The 23443-nt window shown below is 46.9% G+C and overlaps 1 long non-coding RNA gene across 3 annotated transcripts; it reads right to left on the bottom strand.

The window, feature by feature from the left end:
- Positions 1-634: 634 nt before the first annotated feature.
- On the bottom strand, positions 635-2985 carry LOC123170006 (uncharacterized). Of its 3 annotated transcripts, none has more exons than XR_006485010.1 (3): positions 2530-2982; positions 1382-2219; positions 635-1160 (listed from the first exon to the last, which is right to left on the bottom strand). It is a non-coding gene; the product is annotated as an uncharacterized lncRNA (long non-coding RNA). The 3 variants fall into 3 exon arrangements; XR_006485008.1 differs by having other exon boundaries at positions 635-1691; positions 2085-2219; positions 2530-2980; XR_006485009.1 differs by having other exon boundaries at positions 635-2219; positions 2530-2985.
- Between the last annotated feature and the right edge of the window lie 20458 nt (positions 2986-23443).

Genomic DNA, 23443 nt, shown 5'->3' with positions numbered 1-23443 from the left:
ACATCAATTCGAGCTCAAAAAGTCTGGGAACTGGTCAAACGTCCAGATCCTCGCAAGCACAATATCATTGGCACAAAGTGGATCTACCGCAACAAGCAAGATGAAAATGGCCTTGTGGTGAGGAATAAGGCACGACTTGTAGCTCAAGGCTACACACAGGTTGAAGGAATTGATTTTGATGAAACTTTTGCACCTGTTGCTAGACTTGAGGCTATTCGCATATTACTTGCTTATGGTAACCATCATGATATCACTCTATATCAAATGGATGTGAAAAGTGCAGTCCTCAATGGTAAGCTTGAGGAAGAAGTATATGTTGCTCAACCCCCATGTTTTGAAGATCCAAAGCATCCTGACAAAGTCTTCAGACTCAATAAGGCCCTCTATGGCCTCAAGCAGGCCCCTCGGGCGTGGTATGATACTTTGAAGGAATTCCTCATGAAGAAAGGCTTCAAACCCGGTTCACTTGATCCTACTCTTTTCACTAAGTCTTATGATGGTGAATTGTTTGTGTGCCAAATATATGTCGGTGATATTATCTTTGGCTGTACTGACCAACGTTACACTTTGGTGAAAATCTAATTTTCGTAAGGTGACTTACTCACCTAGACGGAGGGAGTACTGCATATGAAGATGGTAGCGGAATTGATATCCCGGTAACAACATCTCAATTTACTGATACATAGACATGTGTTACACCAAGTCTAAGCAAGACAACCTCTTGTGGGCACAATCAACTCACTAAAGCCTCTTGAATTTTTCTCAGGTACGTACTCATCAGAATGCACATAATTATCCAAGGGAACTTGCCTCTTGAAAATCACATGCTTCATCCTTTGTCAACATCTGGACCAAAATAACTACATACCTAAAATATACCCCTCATGTGAACACATCAGGAAAAACAGCCACAGCCATAAGAAACTTACCATGCAGAGCATCGCCTTTCTCAGAGTGGTCGAACTCCAATACATCAGCAACCCATAACCATGATTAGCCAGCAGCGGCACCAAATAGTGGATGGCTCGTTCAGCGCATGTGCAGACTGAACGCATAGGACCAGCTCGTAGGTGATGCCATAATAGAAACATAGGTGGCGGACTCTGGATTGTGCTCCTTTTCCTCAACTTACTTAGAGAGCAACATGATCGTTTAATCTGCTAAAAGAATTAAATACCCCATGTTAAGTACAATTTAGAATCACGTATATGTGTACATAATTACTTCTATTGTATCCATCAAAGTAGTGATATATTGGCTCGCTAAATGCCAATGGCGGGTGACATCCATGGAGGTCGTTTTTTTATTTAAAAAATCGACTATTGTACCATGATTAAAAAAGGTCGAGTAATAACTCGATAAGAAATCATGGATATTGAACCTGATATCCATAGATGTGGAGAGGACACGATGAACTTGTGCTTTTTTGAAAAGGAGATTAAACCCCGGGCCTCTATATCATAGTGATGCAGACAGCCATATGATGAACTTGTGCTAGTTGCGCTGCATCATCAATCAATTTGCACTATCGCAAAAAGAAAGAAATGTGTCACAGCCTTTGGCATGAACAACGGCATATCATTCTCACCTCGACCAATTACATGAATACAAATGAATTAAATCTGCAAGAAATTTAGGTCTGCAGCAGAAGTTAATAGGCCTCCCATGTTTGTGTTACCCCCATCAATATTCTGTAAAGCAGCCATGTTAGGAACCACAGAAAGTACATCTACATAATAAAATGTGTAACAAATGAATATTGGCAGATTCTACAGCAAGACAAACCAACAGAAACATCTAACCTACAACCATGTTAGGAACCATAGAAAGTACAGCTACAAGGCTCAAACGGAAACAATCATAAAAGAAAAATCATACAGTACAGCAGCACTGATGTGTGATTGTCAACAAACAGTAGTCTCCTTTTACAACAGCTGTAGATGATTTACGTGTTCAGCTACCAACATTTTTTAAGCTAATGGCCTGAATGTTAGGGCTGATCTAGACCGTGTGCCGGGTGTCCAGCGGCCACCCAGGCCATGAAGTGCAAAACTAAATGGGATTAACATAAAACAACCACGTACCTCAGAATCAGTGACCAAAGATGATTGGCCAGGTGGAAACGGAACAACACCAATTCCACAAATCCACAAATCTGTTGCTTTGATTTAGAGGGTATTCTCTACTTTTCAGATGTATAAATGGCATGAAAAAGTCACCTGAAAAGGAGCAGCAAATTAAGGAACTTAGTGGAAGCAGGAGGCATTTGAGAAGGATGACAGGTTTGAGATTTAACGCACAAATATGATCATCAAAGGTGCTATGCCACTTCATCTATCAGTTCAATATAATATGCAAAGCTAATTAATCTTGATCAGACGATAAATCATCTGCATATCTATATAGGCAAATTATTCAGGTAAATTTTTGATTTTTTACACTCAGAGAATCATAACAATTGATTGATGCATGCAATATCACAACAAAATGGATCTGATGAGAAAGAGAAAGGTGGATCACTTTGCTTACCTGACGAAGACGGCGGTGACCCCTGCGTCGGCGCATCAACCGTGGCCTTGTGCAGGCTAGCGACGGGGATCTGCATCCCCACACCCACGGACGGGTAGGAGTTCTCTTGTCGCGCAGCCGATGGCGCTTAAGTGGAGGGCGCCGCCGGCCTCAGCTCTCCCGCCTTAGGTGTCTCTTAATGCTTAGATTCGCGACCGGATTCCCGCGCGCCGCCACGCTTGATCTCGCCGGCGTTCGCATGGAGGGAGAACGGGGGTAGACTTCGAAGCAGAGGCGTCCTTGGCTGCTGCTCCGCCTCCGCCTCCACGAGATCAGCCCTCGCCGCTTCTTCCCGAGCAGATTTATGGGGAGAGTTAGAAATTAAGGCGGCCAGAAAACGTGGAGTTAGAATCCAATTCCGGGGGTGACGGCCGGACAAAGAACAAGAAAACGAATCGTTAATCGCAAAAAAAAATCACATCCCAAAAGAAGATTCCAGTTAGAATCCCACTTAGACTGGCCCGTGGCCCAGTATGAGTGGAGCCGAGACACAGCACATACACATTTTTTTCCTAAAAAAATTACGTGACATGCCGCGTCGGATCGAACAGAAGATCAGATGGTCTGTGTGTTGATTAATCTTTACCTAAATTATGACGAGAGGATACGCATGGCATTTCTATTTGCTGCCCTTTTTCTTGCCTTTCGAATCTACTCAATTCATGAGAGGCATCAACTATTAAATATAATTGGAGGGAGAAAAAAATTGTGAGTACAGATGAGCAACGTTCATTATCATGAGAACCCTAAATTATGACAAATATTTGGCGTAGCTCGGCTGGTTGGCTCCAAGCGATGGAAGGTGGGAGGTTGTGGGTTCGATACTTGAGTGACCATTTTTTAAATATAAAATGAAATAAAAAAGGTAGATAAATCTTATCCATTGATCTTTATGATTAACACAAAATCAACGGATATAAAGATGTGACGTATGGAGAATTATGAAAGCCTCCGTCCTTTATTATTAGGTAAAGATATCTGGCGATTGTTCGCCACGAGTTCAATCCTGGCGAATCCCACGTAACCGTCAGATTTTCATCCGACGGTGGCCTGTTTTTAAGCCATAGTATTTGACAAAACCACCACCCTTACACACGTACTGTAACTGCGTCACGGGCGTTTGCAACTGCCATGTCTTCCAGCGAACGTTTGCTGGGGATTGGAATTAGCACCGATGGCGGTTCGTAGTCGTTCCACCCTCGGGCATTGAAGTTTGTACCTATTTTAGATTAGAATATACTAATCCTACGGTGCTAGTAGTAGAGCAGAGTCCTACTCTACTACTACTCTACTCAAGCAAGTTAGGGCATAATAGTAAGTACTGTAGGGAGTACCAGTACTGTGACCACTCAAGCAAGTTGTCCGGCATCGATATGACCCTGCGCTGCTAGTATGTGTCTCGTAAGTCAAGTGACGTGTTGTAGTCATCATCACTTGTCCACTTCCCGCAGCACATATTCGCTTCTCCATCTTTGTCCGCACATAATCGTCCAATCTTCCATTCCCTCTAAGGCACCTCCCCCCTCTTCCGAAACCCAAGCACTAATAATGGCAGAACCGAGCAGCGTCCGCCGAAAGAGTGGCTGGAATTCGCTCCCCACAGAGGTAATCAAGCTCATTGTTTCGCGTGTGGACAATCTCAGTACCATGCCGCTCGCCGCGTGCTCGTCGGGGCTGTACCGTTTACTCAAAGCCCTCAGGCCGGAGCTTTTAAGCCAGCTCCTTGTTTGCTGATGCCGTCTGATCTTCAGAAACGGCGTGTCACGTAGCATAACGATCGTAGGGTGGCGAGCATAAACCCCCTTGACTGCGATCCGATCCCTGTCACTCTCAACTACATTAACGGTATGTACTGGGTCGGCATGAACACGTCTTGGATGGTGCTCGTCGACAGTCGCGGCAGCTGGATGCTCGTGGAGGTCTACACCCGGCGATTGATCCCCCTTCCTTTGATTAGCACTGCACTGCTTTGGCACCGCAGCCTAGAATACTCGGAATCTTACAGTAGCCAACATGATACCAAGTTTGATTTGCTCAAGGTTGTAATCTGCCAAGTGCCCACAAGATCTGCGAATTATAAAGACTTCAGGCTAATTGCGTTTTTCAACCGCGGTCTCGCCTATCTGACAGGTCACTGCGGTAAGTGGATAAATCTGCACGTCCATCGCAGGATCATACATCCTCCATGGTTCTGTGATGCCATTAAACACAAGGGCTTCATTTACGCCGTCGACTCCTTCTATGGCTGGACGTATTGCTGGCCTACTCCAGTCATCGCTACAAACGGCTGTTACAACAGTATGTTACTTTCCTATGATATCATGATGGCTTGCTTATATTACTGTCAACATTTACTGAAAAAATATTCCTGCTCATAACATATTGTTCTTAAGATTGACTACATTAAGAGCCCTTTTTTATTTGACTCCAACTTGATATGATGTTGTAGGCCGCCTGGTGTCCCTACCCTTCCTAATCCCAGAACCTTTCAAAGAAAAGTGGCATGACAGTTGCAGGTGGTTCCTGGCTTGACCAGACGACGGCGAACGATTGATGATCGTTCGCACGTACCAGACGTGTTGTTTCGCGGAATACAATCACAGTCACTGCAAGGTCTTTGAGCAGGATCCCAGCTTCTCTGGGCCTTCAGGAATTTTTGACTGGAGGCTGGTAAGTAGCCTTGGTACATGCTTTCTGTTTCTCGGACTGAATTATCCGATTAACCAGGAGATAACCGACGGCAAGGATCATGATGGCAGGGTGGTTTCGTTCATCAGGCAAAACTGTGTGTACGCAGCGTACCATGCGTCTCTGCATGCACCATACCCTGATATGTGCCGCCACGCTCTGCAGCCCAAAGTAGGAGAGAGGGTCACAAGTATCAGACTGCGACCTGCTGGCTGGAGTTTCCCCCGTCAGGCACCCATCTGGTTCAAGCCGTCAGACAATCTCCACAGCTTAATAAATAGTAACATCTAACTGAGCCAGTTAGTTAGATGCGTACACTTGGTGTAGTAGGATCTTTATTTAGTTTGATGCATACACTTGTTCTTTTTTGGTAGCCCTTTTGTAATGATGGTTGATGTTTGGTTTGGAAGAGAGAGTTGTGTCTTACTCTTCTGGCCTGCTTACTGCTTCTGTTGCACCCTCAGCCCTGGTTGCTGCTGCTACTATTTTGAATGTACAATCAGTAGTATATTCTGTCTGTTGGTTAAATAAATGTGTTGTTAGAACGACAAACACAATGTTTTGGAAGTCGTTGCACAGTCTGATCCTTTAGTGCCCCGTACCGTACGTAGCACATACTATTTTTGGCACGGAACATTCTACTTGTTGATAACATGCAACCCACTGATGAAGGGCCAATAGAGGAGCCCATAATTAACTGGAAGGGAGGCTCTCACATGAATCTGGCCCAGGTACATGCTCATGGTCCCCTAAACATAAATAAGTAAATAAATAAAGCTAAATGCTCAGGCACCAGTTCTCTAAATTCACGATTTAACAGGAGGATATTATTTCCTATGATAGTGTCGTTACATTCAGTCGATATTATTCTTAGGTAAAGATAGCGACCAGTCTTCTTTCTCCCACCATTTTCTTCCTGCAACCAGCGGACCCATGAAAATCATAGTCAACGTCATAAATAGTTCTGGTCCATTTTTATTTTTCAATAAGAATGTCCAACCCAGCCCAGCACATTGGCGACAACACTTTATCCTCCGCCTAGGTGCGCTCGTCGTGGCGCCGCCGTCCGGCCCTGTCAACATAGTGAATTGGGAGAGGGCTGTAGTTGTGAGTATGACAGTACTGACCCACCAGGTCCACTCCCGAACATAAGAAATCGCCTCTTTTACTACTCAGATGCACCCCTCGTTTTTTACTCTAATCCACCTTGCTGATATCTGGGACCCACATCATTTTCAACGTATAGCCAATTAACGACATAATTGCACAACTTTTGTTTTGAGGATTTGTTCGGAGGAGCAGGCTATAAACTGGGTTGTGCAGTCTCTGTGGCCCTCTAACAACATGACCAGCCCAGCAGTTTTTTCTTTGGGAAAATAGGTAGCCCACTATTTCTTTTTGAAGAATACCCAAGCTAGGCCTATTTGTTTTCTCCGACTTACTGGGCTGCAAATCTATCAAGACGAGGAGGGATGCATTCCGGCCTGGCCAAAGAGTATGGTCAGTATCTGTTAAAAGTAATATCAAAGGGGTTGAAAATTCCAAAAAAATTATAGCAAATGGGAAATTAATTTCTTTTTTTGTTTTTGTTCTTCACGGATATTTTATATTTCATTGGATTTTAACATGACATAGTACTAATTTATTTTTAAATTTGTTTTAGTACAGCTACTAATTTTTTGATTAATAATATTTTGTTCCCTACAAAAATTTGCGAATTTTCAAAATTTCGCACATTTTTAGTTCAATTTTTTAACCCTGGTACTGACCAGAAAATGGGCAACAATTCTAAAATGGAAAATGGGCTGCAATAAATTCCATATGAATTAGAAAATGAGTAAAAATTATAAAAATAATAGCAAATGGGTTGTACAAGCCACAGATTTCGAGGCTGGCTTGTTTACGCAAGGCTTTGTTAGTCAACACACGATTCTAGCAGTAGTGACTGTTGGATGTCCATCCAACCCCGACGTGCTTCTTCGATCTCTGATCTTCCTGCTCCAGCCGCCTAAACCAGTGCCGGCGGGACTGCCTGCTCCCTCCTCTTATGGCTGTGATGCCGCACAGGCTTCATCGGCCCACCCTACTCCCTCCGCTGGCCTGGCCGCACGCAATCAACTGCCTCCTTATTACGCAAAAAAAATTATTCCTCCCACTGACATCTGGGGCGCACCGGTTCGGAGGCTGACCTGTGGGCCTACTAAGTTGACGCGTACGCAGGGCTTTGTCAACTTAGTCAACAAACGATTCTAGCAGCAATGACCGTTGGATTTGAATCGAACGGTCCTGCTGCTTCTTCAATCGCTGCTCTTCTTGCATCAGCCGCCCAAACCAGCACCGGCGAGACCGCCTGCTCCAGCCTCTAGTGGCCGGTTGTGCTGCCGTTGAGGCCTCACCGCCTCCTACTACTCCCACCGCTGGCCAGGCCCTGCGGCGATGGCAGCCTCACACCGCAGCCGAACCAGTGAACCCTCGTACTCCTCTCCGCGTGGGCATCCACTACCGCGTCTTCCCCGGCTCTGTGTTGTCCCCTTCCTAGGCCTCGCCGTCGTCCACCGCCTTGGTGCTCTCGGCGCGACGTGGTCGATGTGGTTAACGAACGACTTCTATTGGAAGAGTACTATACGTGGAGAGGCTGACAGCTGGATCCACGGCCGCAGCATGGAAGTGTCGCCTTATTACGCGCAAAATAATGATTTCTCCACCAGACAACAGGGACCCACCGGACGGGCCACCGTATTTCACAAAAAAATGTTTCCCCCTGACTGCTAGGACCCACCAGCTACATCTTCGCACGCAAGGAAGTGCGTCCATATTACGGCCAAAAAAATGATTCGCCCACTGACTGCTGGGAACCACCAGCTACATCTTCGCACGCAAGGAAGTGCCTGACAGTCGAGACCCACCTGGTCGAAGCATACGCAGCGTTGTCATTCTAGTCGCGAACGTGTATGTACATACTGGTCGATCGATCTATCTGCAGGCTGCAGCGATGAACCGTGGCCGTGTAAGGAAGGGCACGTGTCGTAGTAGAGGCGCGCACGTAGCATGTCACGCAGTCCCGTTAATATCGTGTACACGTACGTACATCGGCCAAAGTGCAAGAAAGTAAATACGGCCACGTACGTACATGCGGGCGGGGTCTCGAACGCATACTCATGCATACGTACGGCAGGGCTCGTGTACATGTCTGGGTCGAAACGGAGAAACTGCGTTGTCGTCATGTTCATCGAGAGCCAACCGGCTTGGACGGAACAGCCGATCGAAACGAGGCCTGGCGTACCGCAGAATGGAGGAAACGGCCTTGTGTTCGACCGGCCACGGTTGAAACGGGATCATGTTCATCGGGAGGGGTCTGGCATACCGCAAAACGGAGGAAACAGACTTCTCTTGGACCTCCTACAGTCGAAACGGGGTCCTGTTGATCGGGAGGGGTGTGGCGTACCGCAAAACGGACGAAACGGACTTGTGTTGGAGCGCTACGGTCGAAACGGGGGTCCTGTTCATCGGGAGGGGTGTGGTGTACCGCAAAACGGGACTCCACGGGATACTATTCATCTCCACCATCGACTGCCTCCACGGGCTACTGTTCATCCACCGTCGACCTCCTCCAGCCTCCACCTGCGACTGTTCATCCACGGGCTCCTGTTCATCCAGCCTTCACCGCTCCTCCACCGGCTACTGTTCAACCAGCCCTCTCCACGGGGTCTTGTTCAACCACCCCTCCACGGGCTACTGTTCATCCAGCCCTCCACCGGCTACTGTTCAACCAGCCCTCCATGGGGTCATGTTCATCCAGCCCTCCACGGGGTCGTGTTCCTCCAGCCCTCCACGGGGTCCTGTTCATCCGCCCCCAACCGGCTCGATCACGGTCCTGTTCATCGAGCGGCAACGACCTCCCTAAACCCTAAACCCTAAACCCTAATCCAACCCCCCACCGGGAACTGTTCATCCAAACCCCTCCAACAACGCTCACTGTTCATCAAGGGAAGGAGGCAGCAGGGTTCGATCGGCTTTAGTTAGCAGCAGTAGCGAAGGAATCGCTCAATCGGGTTCAGTTAAAAGCCATCGATCGATCGCTCGGGTTCAGTAATGCGTAGCCTGCAGTGCAATCGCTCGGGTTCAGTAGGCGAACGCCTCGCTCGGGTTCAGTTAGTGCCCAACGCCTCGCACCCACGCGCGTATGTGTACGAGAGAAACGCACATCGCTCGGCCCCCAACCACCCACCGTAACCGGGAACTCCCCGATATTTTCCTCGCCCTCGCTTCTACCATGGTTTTTTCCATCATGGACGGCCCAAAGAATGTCATGCAGCTGCGTCTCCGACCCGCCTAGGACGAAAAGTCCATTTTCTGTCATGATGTTTTGTCCTAGAATAGGAGCCCACCACTTCTATGATGATACCGGGTTTTGTCACAATTATCGTCATAGAAGTGTCATAAGCATGACAGAAAAAAACTTCGTCCGGTCCAAAATGTCACGGATGTGTCTTTTTTTGTAGTGATGTCTTGTGGTCCAAGAAAAATCATCAAAAAGTTTCGTTCCATTTGGACTCCGTTTGGTATTGATTTTCTGTAAATACAAAAACAAGGAAAAAAACTGCAACTGGCACTGGGCATCAGGTTATTAGGCTAGTCCCAAAAAATGATATAAAATAGCATAATAATGCATATAAAACATGAAAGATTGATAATATAATAGCATGGAACAATGAAAAATTATAGATACGTTGGAGACGTATCATGGCTGGAACATGGGTTGGTATATGTGTGGTGGGGGAGTTGGACGTATGGGAGTTGTTGGGGATATACCTTGCGGTATAACCCAGCGTAAAGTATGACCTGGCCAGGACTTGGCGACTCACTGGTGACCCGGCAGGCGGGTCAGACGAATGACAAGGCCCAAGGCCTAGAAGGCAGCTCGTGAGAATACCGAATCAAGGAGAGGCCTGGACGGCCGGCTCATGGAGAAGGTCCAATAAGAGCAAGACATGTCAAGGGAAGCAAGACCTGGACTTGTATCCAGCTTGTAATAGAAGATAGACCAATCCTAATCCTATTAGGACTCTACATGTAAGCCAACCCCTTTAACTTATATAAGGAGGGGCAAGGCAGCCCAAGAGGGACAAGTTTAGACAGACAGACAAGTCTTAGAAAAGATCAAAGTAGATGCTCTCGAGATAGAGGTAGCGAAACACTGCCCTTGTAATCGAGATCGTCATCATCATCAATATCAATCAAGCAGGATGTAGGCTTTTACCTCCAATGCGAGGGGCCGAACCTAGGTAAAACTCGCATCTCTCGATTCTGATCAACCCCGGTCAAGCTACTACCTAATTGTGATGGCCTCACGACTAAGTCCTCATACTAGAACATCTGCCGTGACTAAACCACGACAGAGTTGATGAATTGGCAAGTGAAAGTGTAGCTTCAAACTTTGTTCTGCTTATTTTGATCTAACAACCTTGGAGTTTAAGTATTTCTTCAGTGAGCTAAAGGTCGCACCTCAAGATACCCATCTTCGATGGACGTACTACCCTTTCTGGAAAGAGAAGAGGAAGATCCGCCTCCGAGCAATTGACAACGAGATGTGGAATGTGGTGCAGAATGGGTTCATAGTCGAAGTGCCTCAAGTTTCCACAGACCTTGAGAAGAAACTTATCTAGATGGATGCTCAGGCCAAAGATGAAATAGGTGTCCATCTCTGTCGTTCTCAGTTTCTTCGCTATCACCAGTGTGAAATTATGAAGGAATTATGGGACATCCTCGAGAAGATCAATGAAGGTGTTTCAACTCAGAAAGAAGCTCGCGTTGATGCTCTTTGTGCAAAGTTCAGTCGGTTCAAGAGAATTGGAAATGAAAGTTGTGAACAAACCTTTGATTGGCTGAGTGACATTGCAAATGAGCTGCAAGGTCTCGGTGCCAAAGACATCATTGATCACGAAGTTGTAAACAAGTTGCTCTGGCCATTTGACAGTTCTTTCGATAGCCTTGTTCCGATGATTCGTGAATGACTGATTTCAAGATTCTTGACTCTGTTGATATCGTGGAAAGGTTGAATATCCATGAGGAACGGGAAGAACAAAACAGAGATATGTATGCCTCTAGTCACTGAAAGAGTCACGCACTCAAAGCCGTAGTTGATTCATCCTCAAAAGATAACGCCGAGGAAGATTCTGACGACCCTGAAAGAATCAGCAAGGACCTCGCATTAATCACGAAAAGATTCCAGCACTTCCGAAAGAAGAATGAAGAATCAGATCCAGAGGAAAGATCTAGCCACTCTGGTAGTTCAAAGTCTTCGCCAAAGCCTACTGGAGATTACACATGTTTCAAGTGCAAGAAACCAGGACATTTCATCTTGGACTGCCCTCTCTGGGAACCTGAAATATGTGTCAGCGGAAGATTTGACTCAGGAAATAGCAACCATGGAAAAGGGAAGAGCAAGAACTACGACTTGGATGATGAGAAGAAATCAATGAAGTTCTTCAAGAAGAAGGACGGTTCCTCCAAGTCCTCGTCAAGATCTTGTTCACGGAATCCCTCCAAGTCTCGTCCAACCGCAAGAACACCTCTCACAAGGCTAAGGTGTACATCAGCAAGGAGATGGACTCTGATGAAGAGGAGTCATCTGACTCTGAAAAAGTTGTTGATTAGCATGTGCTTCTGCCCCAACAATGAATTTCTTCGAGAATCATTTGAGCGACAACGAGTCTCCAGCCTTCTACTTCATGGCCAAAGCTTTGAAAGAAAAGGTGCCCTCCAAACATCACAAGGTTTACACCAGTGATCAATTTTCTTCTGATGACGATGACCATGCTAAGCTGATCAAAATTGCTAAGAAGCAACAAAACTCTCTCGAGAAAACTAAGAAAACCTAGTCATTGACTGAGGAGCACTCTACTGCCGAGTCTCGAATGGAAGAACCGACTAATCATCATGATTTTATCTCGGCCGACCATGACAGATTGACTTATGATTTCCTGAGAAGGAAACAGGAACTCCAGTCGCTGAGAGAGGCTCGTGATGATTTAATTAGAGAAAATTCTCTTCTCACCTAACAACACATTGAGAAAACTAAAGTGTTCATACCACCTTGCTTAAAATGCCTTTAACACAGCAATTCTAAATCAAATGTTGAATCCTCTATGAATGCTAACCCCTCGATCGAGGTAAATGGATCTGTGTCCGATGAAAATGCTTGGTTGAAGGATCTTCTTCAGATAGGAATGTTTAAAAGCCTCAAAGGGAATCAAACCCTCTGTGACGTCCTCAAGAAATCCATTCTTTACCAAAATCCTAGAAAAGAAGGTGTTGGTTTCGGAAGGGCACTGAATGAAACCTGTTCTTACTGGGAGCCCGATAAATATCCTCGCACTGTGTGGGTGCCTACCAAGAGCAAAACGCTTGACCCTGCATTACTCTCAGGATATGATTGTCCCATCCCTGAATATTCATATGATGATTCCCTGGACAACTATAAGTTGTTCACGAACCAACATGGTGAGGCTGTTGCTTGCTATGTTGGACCCAACAGCAAGAATGGTCCCACGAAGAAAACCATCTAGGTACCTAAGGAAACAATTGAGGCATTACCTGTTACTGTGTTACTGACCATGTAGGCTGAAAATGCTCGAGACATACCAGAGAAGGCTCGACATAATGAATACACACATACTTCCTGAAGTCACTATGCTCATTTTTTGGGAAGAATTTAAATGCATATTATTTTGATTATGCTCGTAATTCTTCGACAAGCAACTCTTATGACTTTCGAAAAAAACCATATCCTGCTCGCTCATATATTTCGAAGCCACCTACAAAGATGTCAGTCAACCCCTTTAACTTATATAAGGAGGGGCAAGGCACCCCAAGAGGCACAATTTTAGACAGACAGACAAGTCTTAGACAAGATCAAAGTAGATGCTCTCGAGATAGAGGTAGAGAAACACTACCCTTGTAGTCGAGATCTTCATCATCATCAAGATCAATCAAGTAGGATGTAGGCTTTTACCTCCACCTCGAGGGGCCGAACCTGGGTAAAACTCGCGTCTCTCGATTCAGATCAACCCCGGTCAAGCTACTACCTAATTGCGATGGCCTCACGACTAAGTCCTCACACTAGGACATCTGCCGTGACAAAACCACGACAGTTGGCGCCCACCGTGTGGCTACGCACGGTGGTGTTATGTTCTTGGAGGGAATTCTTCATGGATCAAGAAGCTCGCAGTACAAGATTGTGACTATGGGAGAGCTAGGGTTGCGGTCCGCTCCATCGCCGCCATCCGAAAAAATCACCGAGACCAAGATCAAGCTTTCCACTGCAATTTTTCTTCTCGGCGTACGCGACATATACACCACGGCTGACTCGAAACAATCCTGCATTGCGGTCATGTCGCCAGAGTCCTTGTTTTCCTCTAATCAATCAACCAAGACACGCACGTACGAAGGGATCGAACCAGCTGCAGTATCCTCATGTCAAGCCTACAAATCAATTCACAGACACCTTTGTTTATACAAGCAAATAGTAGCAATATACATCAATTAATACTCTACCATGTGAAGGCCAAGCTGATCTACAAATTTCAAATATTTTTAGTTGCCAAAACTGCTACCTAAGGAAACTACGTGATCGGGTCTACCTAAGGAAACTACCTGATCAGGATAGCCACGACCAGGAAACAGAGTGGTCCACGACCCAGACTCCTCCACTGTTCGCACTCGTAACCCCGCCTCGACGCTCACCTCCTCCGACTGTACTCTGTGTCACCGGCCGCCTCGCACCAACCCGTCTTTCACTTCATCGACCCGCCACGGCCTCGACCCGTCAACCGCCGCCGTTCGAGGGCCGCCGTCGACTCGCCCCCTGCATTGAGCCGCCGCCGTCCGAGGGCCACCGCTGGCTCATGCCCGCATCCATGCTCCGCCTCCGTTGTTCATCCCCGCTCGCATCCTTGAGCCGCTGTCGCAAGTGACCTCCACCGCCGTGCCTCGCCTTGAGCGAGCAGCTCGCCTCCACCGCCAAAGGTTGCCTCGCCACCTCGGCTTCATCTTGAACCGCCGCCGTGGCGAGCTGCTACCTCGCTCCACCCCTGCCGGTGTGCCTTGAGCCGTTTTTTGCACCTTGGCGTCGCCCCCCTCGCCGCGGGTCGTCTCTGCCGCCGTGCCTTGAGCCGGCTCATGACTGCTATAGCCCGCCCTCACCAGGGCGGCTGCGAGCCGCTGCCTCTGCCCCTGAGCGGCAATAGCTGCGGCCTCGCCCCCCTTGCCGAGCCACTGCATCCCTCTCCTTCGCTCTCCTCGCCTCCTTCGGGTCGGCTGCGGCCGCCTGCCCCGTGCTGCGCCCGCCACCACACCTTGAGCCACCGCAGCTCTGAACCGTCGATTCCCCCGTCGAGCCACCGCCCTGAGCCGGCCCTGCCTCGCCTTCAAGCCGCCGACGCGGCCACTTCGAGCTGCCCTGGCCGTGGCCTCGCCCTCACCGGTTTTGCCTCCTCCACTACGCCTTGGGCCGGCCCGGCCTCCACCTCGCGAGCGCCTCCTCGACCCGCCGCCTCCAAACCGTCGTTGAGCCGTTCCAGAGCCGCCTCGTCCATCGCCGCGACCCACCTCCGCCTGCAAGCCGAGCCACCGCCGCCATGGCCGAGCTGCTACCTGGCTCCGCATCTCGCACGGTCCGGTGCCTCCGAGCCGCCTTGGTTTGCCTATGCTTTGAGAGCTGCTCATGCCTGGGCGGCCTGCCGTCACAGCGAATCACCGCTGGCCGGAGTCGTGATACGTCCATTTTGCATCATGCATTTATGTTAATATTTATTGCATTATGGCCTGTTATTACACATTATATCACAATACTTATGCCTTTTTTGTCTTATGTTATAAGGTTTACATGAAGAGGGAGAATGCTGGCAGCTGGAATTCTGGACTTGAAAAGGAGAAAATATTATAGATCTATTCTGCACAACTCCAAAAGTCCTAATACTTCACGGAGAATTATTTTGTAATATATACAAAATATTGGGTGAAGAAAGCACCAGAGGGGGGCCACCAGCCATCCACAAGGGTGGGGGCGCACCCTACCCCCTGGGCGCGCCCCTGCCTTGTGGGCCACCTGGCAGGCCATCGATGCCCATCTTCTGCTATATGGTGTTTTTTGACCTGAAAAAATCAGAAGGAAGCTTTCGGGACGAAGCGCCGCCGTCTCGAGGAGGAACTTGGGCAGAACCAATCTAGGGCTTCGGCGGAGCTCTTCTGCCACGGAAACTTCCCTCCGGGAGGGGGAAATCGAAGCCATCATCATCACCAACGATCCTCTCATTGAGAGGGGGTCAATCTCCATCAACATCTTCACCAGCACCATCTCCTCTCAAACCCTAGTTCATCCCTTGTATCCGATCTTTGTCTTAAAACCTCATATTGGTACGTGTGGGTTGCTAGTAGTGTTGATTACTCCTTGTAGTTGTCTAGTTGATGCTAGTTGGTTTATTCGATGGAAGATCATATGTTCAGATCCTTGATGATAATTAATACTCCACTGATTATGAACATGAATATGCTTTGTGAGTAGTTACGTTTGTTACTGAGGACATGGGAGATGTCTTGTTATAAGTAATCATGTGAATTTGGTATTCGTTTGATATTTTGATGAGATGTATGTTGTCTCTCCTCTAGTGGTGTTATGTGAACGTAGACTACATGACACTTCACCATGATTTGGGCCTAGGGGAATGCATTGGGAAGTAATAAGTAGATGATGGGTTGCTAGAGTGATAGAAGCTTAAACCTTAGTTTATGCGTTGGTTTCTAAGGGGCTGAGTTGGATCCATATGTTTCATGCTATGGTTAGATTTATCTTAATTCTTCTTTCGTAGTTGCGGATGCTTGCGAGAGGGGTTAATCATAAGTGGGAGGCTTCTCCAAGGAAGGGCAACACCCAAGCACCGGTCCACCCACATATCAAATTATCAAAGTAACGAACGCGAATCATATGAGCATGATGAAAACTAGCTTGACAACAATTCCCATGTGCCCTCAGGAGCGCTTTGCATTATACAAGAGTTCGTCCAGGCTTGTTCTTTGCTACAAAAAGGATTGGCCACCTTGCTACACCTTGTTTACTTTTGTTACTTGTCACCCGTTACGAATTATCCTATCACACAACTATCTGTTACCAATAATTTCAGTGCTTGCAGAAATACCTTGCTGAAAACCGCTTGTCATTTCCTTCTGCTCCTCGTTGGGTTCGACACTATTACTTATCAAAAGGACTACGATAGATCCCCTATAATTGTGGGTCATCAAGCCGCCGCCGCTCACCTCTGTAGAGTCACCATGGCCCGTCACTTCTGCCACCTCCGCCGGCACTGAATCACCAACAGCCGACGCCTCTGTCTTCGCCCGTTCCAGCCACATCCATGGGAGAAACCGCCCGAGGAAAAGAAAATAAAACAAAAAAGTTGTGGGCCAGCTGCAAAAAAGAGAGGGTGCATCGATCTACATATTGAAACTTGGTGCATTACGTCTGCATTCATCCGACAAAAATGCTAGGTGCTATCTACCCTACTTATTTTATGAATACACTTCAAAATTCCTCCGAGAGCAATTATTCTATCTTTTAATATTTTTATATATAGGACAATTGTTCCATGTTAATGGTAGACACAACAAGATCATCTGTCGTCCAAATACATCAGGACAATTATTCACTCCAAAGTGGCATTCTATTGCGGATACGGAGCACACGACAACATCATTCTGCACTGATGTTTGTCCGAGCCGTGATGCTCAATGGAAGCACCCAAGTTGCTGCCCTTGCGAACCAGTCTCACTACAGGAATCAGACACTTTGCCGTCTGCCATGGCTGACGGCAAAGGCATGCCTGGCGGACGGCAAATGCCATTTCCGTCCACCAGTAGACGGCAACAGGTCCGGCTGAATAGGATACGGCGAAGGTCTCTTTGCCGTCTGTTGGCGGACGACAAAGATGAAACGGTCTTTGCAGTCCGTCAGCTGACGGCAAAGAGCCTGGACGGCACTCGTGGCAGGTTAGGTCTGTTAGGGGGTTAACGGCGTGCTTTGCCGTCGGCTGGCTGACGGCAAAGACCATTGCACCTTTGCTGTCTGCCAGCAGACGACAAAGTGACCAAATAGGCCAGCCCCCATGTGCTGCCACGTGTCATGGTATGCGGACGGTAAAGGTGCAACGGTCTTTGCCGTCCGCCAGTAGACGGCAAAGTAACCAAATAGGCCAGCCAGTGCCCCTAGGTTGCACAGGTAGCTACCACATGGCACCTTTGTTGTCTGCTGGCTGATGGCAAAGCTCTTTGCCGTCCAGCAGACGACAAAGAGCCTGTATAGCCCCTGTTTTTTTTTGTTTTTTATTAAATTCAGTCAATTTCAACACACAAATTTCATAGCTGACATATGACATATCCAACACACAAGTTTCATCATACATACATATATAACCAACACATAGTTCCATCCATACATATTACATCACATTGTTCATCCAACACCTATCCATCCATCCATATAACAAGTTCCACATTGTTCATCCAACACCTATCCATCCATCCATATAACAAGTTCCACATTGTTCATTGATACAAAAGAAAAGCAGAAAGGGAAAAGAAGCATTCCATCCATGCAAGCTTCTGTGAAGTAAATGAAATCTGCAAAATGGGAAACAAGAAAGTTAGAAGAAGAAAAATAGAAGAAGAAGAATAACAAAATGAAGAAGAAGAAAATGAAGAAGAAGAAGAAGTAATTAAGCATACTAAGTATAGGTCATTATTGAGCTAACCTAGGTAACTAAGCATATTAGAGCTAACTTAGGTCATTTTGGAGAAGAAGAAGAAGAAAAAGAAGAAGAAGACTAGAAGAAGAAGAAGAAGAAGACTAGAAGAAGAAGAAGACTAGAAGAAGAAGAATAATAAGACAAGAAGAAGAAGAAGGGTTTACCCTTTTACTTCTCATTCTTCTTCTTTTATTCTTTCTTTTTCTTCTCTTTCTTTTTCTCCTCTTCCTTGTTTTTCTTCTTCTTATTCCTTATTTGTGTCATTTTAGAGCTTACATAGGTAATTATGCCCTTTTTTTAGCTAACTAAGCTTATTATGTCAATTTGGAGGTAAATAAGGTAAGTGTAGGTCATTTTTGTGCTAACATAAGTAATTATGCCATTTTTGAGCTAACGTAGGTAAAATGGATCATTTTGGAGCTAACCTAGCTAAAATGGATCATATTGGAGCTAACGTAGGTAAAATGAATTATTTTGGAGCTAACCTAGGTAAAATGGATCATATTGGAGCTAACCTAGGTAACCTAGGTCATTTTGGAGCTAACCTAGGTAAAATGGATCATATTGGAGCTAACCTAGGTAAAATGGGTCATTTTGGAGCTAACTTAACTAATTATGCCATTTTTAGTTAACTAAGCATATTATGCCATTTTTGACATAAGTAAGCTAAGTATAGGTCTTTATTCAGCTAACCTAGGTAACTAAGCATATTAGAGCTAATTTAGCATTTTAGAGCTAACTCAGGTCATTTTGGAGCTAACTTAGGTAAATTGATCATTTTGGAGCTAATTAGGCTTATTATATCATTTTTGAGGATAATAAGCTAACTATATGCATATATGAGGTTACCAAGAGTGTTATGCCATTTCAAACCTAAGTGCCAGACGGAGGTGAAGGACCGGTCAGGTTTACGCCAGTGCCAGACGGAGAAGGACCGGTCGGGGTTGCGCCAGTGCGAGACGGAGAAGGATCGGTCGATGCTTGTCGGGAGGCATGCTGCACCAAATATCAATTGCAATGTCTCGTTAGCATGATGCAACTGAAATGTGAATACTAGTAACTAATGACCATTCAAATGAAACTCACCATGTCCGCTATGCCAATCTGAGGCATCGGCGGAGCCGCGGAGGGGTCTGACCGTTTTTCTCGCACACGGACTGCACATTTTCTTTTCACGAGTCAGTCATATTAATTAGTAATGAAACAAACATTACATGCATGATTTGCCTAATAAGCACGAGAAACTTACCACGAGGAGCTCGTATAGGGCTCTGTGAGACGCGTCATTCCGGTTCCTCTCCGCCTCCAACATACTAGTCGTACTCTGCTCTAGCTCGATCTCCCTCTGCTTGGCCTGCCTGTTTGCTTCCGCCAGAAGCTCCTGGGCCCTAGCCTCGATGGCGAGGTCCACTGGCCGTGGTCGAGGCGGTATCTCAGGAAGAGACTTCGCGTGGCGCTTCTTTATCTCCGAGAGACTTCTAGGACAACGTATCAGTCCATCCCCAATGGCTATCGAGCCATGTTTCCTCCCATCACCAGATAGCATCACGAGCTCTGTATCAAAAGGACTCTGGCTGGGGTTGAAGCCATCCCCTTTCGTCGCCTTCCCAAAGTCTCTGTACCTCATGAGCTTGTTGTGGGAGGAGATGTTGGTGAATCTCTTTGGATGATCGAGGTCATCCTCATAGAATGTCTTGGCCTTCTTGAACGGGGCCATATGGGCCATGGCATAGAGGTCGTACAGCGGTGGCACTTCATTCTTGTTGTGTTTCGCCCAAAAGAGAGGAACAACATATTAGTTAAGGGTCGAAGCTAGCATGAAGAATGAAATTGCATGAATCGTTAAGGGCTGAAACCACAAACCCAGTGATCCCCGTACTCAAACAGGTTGGAGCTCCCTTGATGGTGTGGCACACCTCGCATTTGAGCACGCTTATCCCTGGACTTGTTGTGTTCGGCTAGCCATTGGGGAGAGCACCACTCATCCACCAATGCCTCCTAATAGAACATCATATCCGCACACCATCTCGGGGGCACCTAAGTTTGGCAAAGAGAAATTTCAGCGCTACGCCTACAAATGAAATCAAGGAAACTAAGTACAAGGCCTTAAGACTAGGTAATTACCTTCATGTACTTCTCCTTACTCAGATACTTGCGGCGGCACTTCTTCTTGGCCCTCCTAATGTTAGTCAAGGCGTAGTAGTCTTGAACAACCTGCACCCTAGCCTCGTGCCATAAGTTCTGAAGTAGGCGCTTGCACTCGGCTTCGAGAACCCTAGCTGCCTCCGCCTCATGTTCCTCAACAACCCTGTAGAAGGTCTGCAATCGAACAAGACAACACTGATTGGTACAATCACTTGGTAATGTTGATTTTTAATTCTGTAAAGGAGAAATTACCCAAAACCGCCGCCTCACAATGTCGGCCACCGTCTCGCACACGACACTGTCGACCCTCTCCTCTAGCGGGGTCGGGGTAGCCATGTACAGCTCCCAGCTCATTGCGAGCTGTGGAGCCTGACCCTCGTCGGACAACGTGACCCACCCCGGGAAGTGCTGCCGGCAAAGCACGCCAAGGACCTGGTTGGGCCTGCGGACACCATCAGTGTGTATCCAACCCCTGTAGTATGACAAGGCCAACACATTACATATTAATTTGGAGAAACATGAAGGACAAAGGTTAAAAAAGAGTAAATGCACTTACTTCTCCCCGTTAGGCTGAATCAGCGACCTCTGATCGTGGGTCGCCAGCACGGCCGGGAGCTTCGTACCACAATGCTGGTAGACCTTCTTGCCCTCCTCAACCAGCTCGCCCTCGCTAAAACTATCGTCAAACCAGGTCTCCTCGCCATCAGCATGGCCACTAGTCTCCGGAGTCATGTGGGACGAAGACTCTCGGACCGAAGTCTCATGGGACGAAGACTCTGGGGCCCGAGTCTCGTGGGATGAAGGCTCGGCGACCCGAGGCTCGTCAGCCTGAGGCTCATGGACCGGAGTCAGAGACGGGTCCAAGTCTGACGGCTCCACCTGAGACGGAGCACTCCGGTGGTCCGAAGAATCAGCTGGGGGTGGCGGCGAGGAAGGCACAACAGCCTTACTACCTCTCCCGCCGCCACGTCCACCTCTAGGTGCTGCACCCCTCTTCGTCTTCCGCCGACCTCTCCCGGCCAAAGAAGAAGCGCCCGCCGGTGTCATCATGCTGTCTACGAGCGCTCACCGAAGCTGCTGGGGTGAAATATAGCCACCCCTCCCAGCACGCGCCGAGGAAGAAGGAGGCTCGGAGCGCTCTCGACCCGCGCCCACCATCTGTCAACACCTGCAATGACAAAGAGTAAACGAAATTAGTACAACATGTACATAATAAAAAATTGGTGGGTGAAAACAACACCTAAAAAAATTAACTAACTAACTAAGTAATTAACCTAAAAAATAACTAACTAACTAATTAAAGTCTTTTTCTTAAGGCCACAAATGGTCTTTAATAGGTTAAAATTATTTTAGTGTTTCAAAAATATTTGAGAAAATTTAGGGAAGCTCATTGGACATATATTGTCCATATATAAGAGTTTCAACACACGGTCATGTTGAAAATATTGGTCAAATCCATCAAAAACCCTTTATGCAAAATTCTACCTTTCCTAGTTGCTATCTGCCCATGCCCATGGTCAAATAATTCTAGAAACCATTAGCCAACTAATTGACAAATGATGACTAAACCTGCCTTTTCCTTTTCTTTTCTGATTTGCAACAAATAAGAAAAGGGATGCATATGCATCCTAATCCTAATCATTTACATGGTTGTTTTCTAGGAGTAGTAATTAGTAAAATTAAAACTAGAACTGTTTAATAGAACTAGCCTAACTAACCTACAAACTAATCTAACTAACCTACAAACTAATTAACCTAACTAACCTAACTAACCCAGTCTAAAGATCAAAACAGAAGTGTCCAGATAACAACAAAGATCTGCCGGTACTCTCTTCATAGAGAAAGATTTTAAATCAAAAATTAACAACAAAGATCAAAGCAAATAAACAATTTATGAACATTTGTATCCAGATAATAGAAATATCAGCAAAAAAACACAAACATAAAAAAAGTTGGATAATTTGTCGGACAGACCACTCAGTGTGATAATATAGATCTTATCAATGTATGAATCAGGCCACTACTTTTTAACATCACAAGTCATCACCGGGATCCATACACAACAATCTCCGATTAGGAAAGAAAAAACAACCAGAAACGTTACACAGATTCCTGAGTTCAAATAAGAATATTTATAGAGTTTCATAACAAATGGTTGCACCGTCAGACAATGCTTTCTAGGCAAATATGATTATGCTTATGATCAAACAAGTAGCAGTAAGAAACTCAAGATCCACCAAAAGGATAGCCCATTTGAATAATTCTAGCCCGATTAACATTTCGCCAAAAAATTCAGCCTCCAAAATTACGACATACCCAATGTGGACATCAGAATTGCAGATTTTCACAGCATAAGTTCAACACGACAAACAGAAGCTAACCTAACTAACCTAGTCTACTAACAGCACAGCCAATGTGGTATTATTAACATCATAGCCAATGTGGTATGATTAACAGGTTTTTCATGACCGGACAAACAGAAACGCAAACTGACCTAACTTAGTCTAAAGGTGCACAATGACAGAATGACACTAACCTAGTCTAGAGATAACTAACCTAACTAACCTAGAAAATCAAACTAACCTAGGAAATCAAACTAACCTAACTAACAGTACTAACTAACCTAATTAGTAGCAGTAGAAAAAAAAGAAACTAACACTAAACCTAATTACTAGCAGTAGAAAAAAAGAAAAAAACAGGGGGAGCTCACCGGATTGGGTCGGCGGGGCACCGGGGCGGCGGGGTGTTGGGGCTGCTAGGGCGTCGTGACAGCGGGGCACCTGGTTGTCGAGGCGGCGGGGGCGGCGGGGCCGACGGGGGTGTCGGGGTGGCGCGGGCGGTGAGGGCGTCGGGGTGGCGCGGGCGGCGAGGGCGTTGGGGCGGCGGGGGGTTGGGGCGGCGGGGGCGTCGGGGTGGCGTTGCCGGCGAGGGCGTCGGGGTGGCGCGGGCGTCAGGGCGGCGGTGGGTCGTGGGAACCGGGGGCGCGGGCGTGGTGGGTCGGGGGCGTCGGGGTGGCGCCGGTGAGGTGAGGGAGATAGAGAGGGGAGAGAGAGGGGTGGGGCACGGGGCCGACCGTTTTTTAGTTAGGTTTAATTTCTTTGCCGTCTGCTAGCAGACGGCAAAGAGCGTAGCTAGTGGGATGGGGCCGGGGGGAAACGGCCGTTAGGTTGCCACTTTCTTTGCCGTCTGCCTGCGGACGACAAAGAAGCTTTGCCGTCAGCTAGCAGACGGCAAAGAAAGTGGTC

This window comes from Triticum aestivum, chromosome 7D (assembly GCF_018294505.1).
Source record: "Triticum aestivum cultivar Chinese Spring chromosome 7D, IWGSC CS RefSeq v2.1, whole genome shotgun sequence".
NCBI classification, from domain to species: Eukaryota; Viridiplantae; Streptophyta; class Magnoliopsida; order Poales; family Poaceae; genus Triticum; species Triticum aestivum.
The sequence above is the reverse complement of the archived record's forward strand: the minus strand, read 5'-3'. Positions and strand labels throughout refer to the sequence as shown.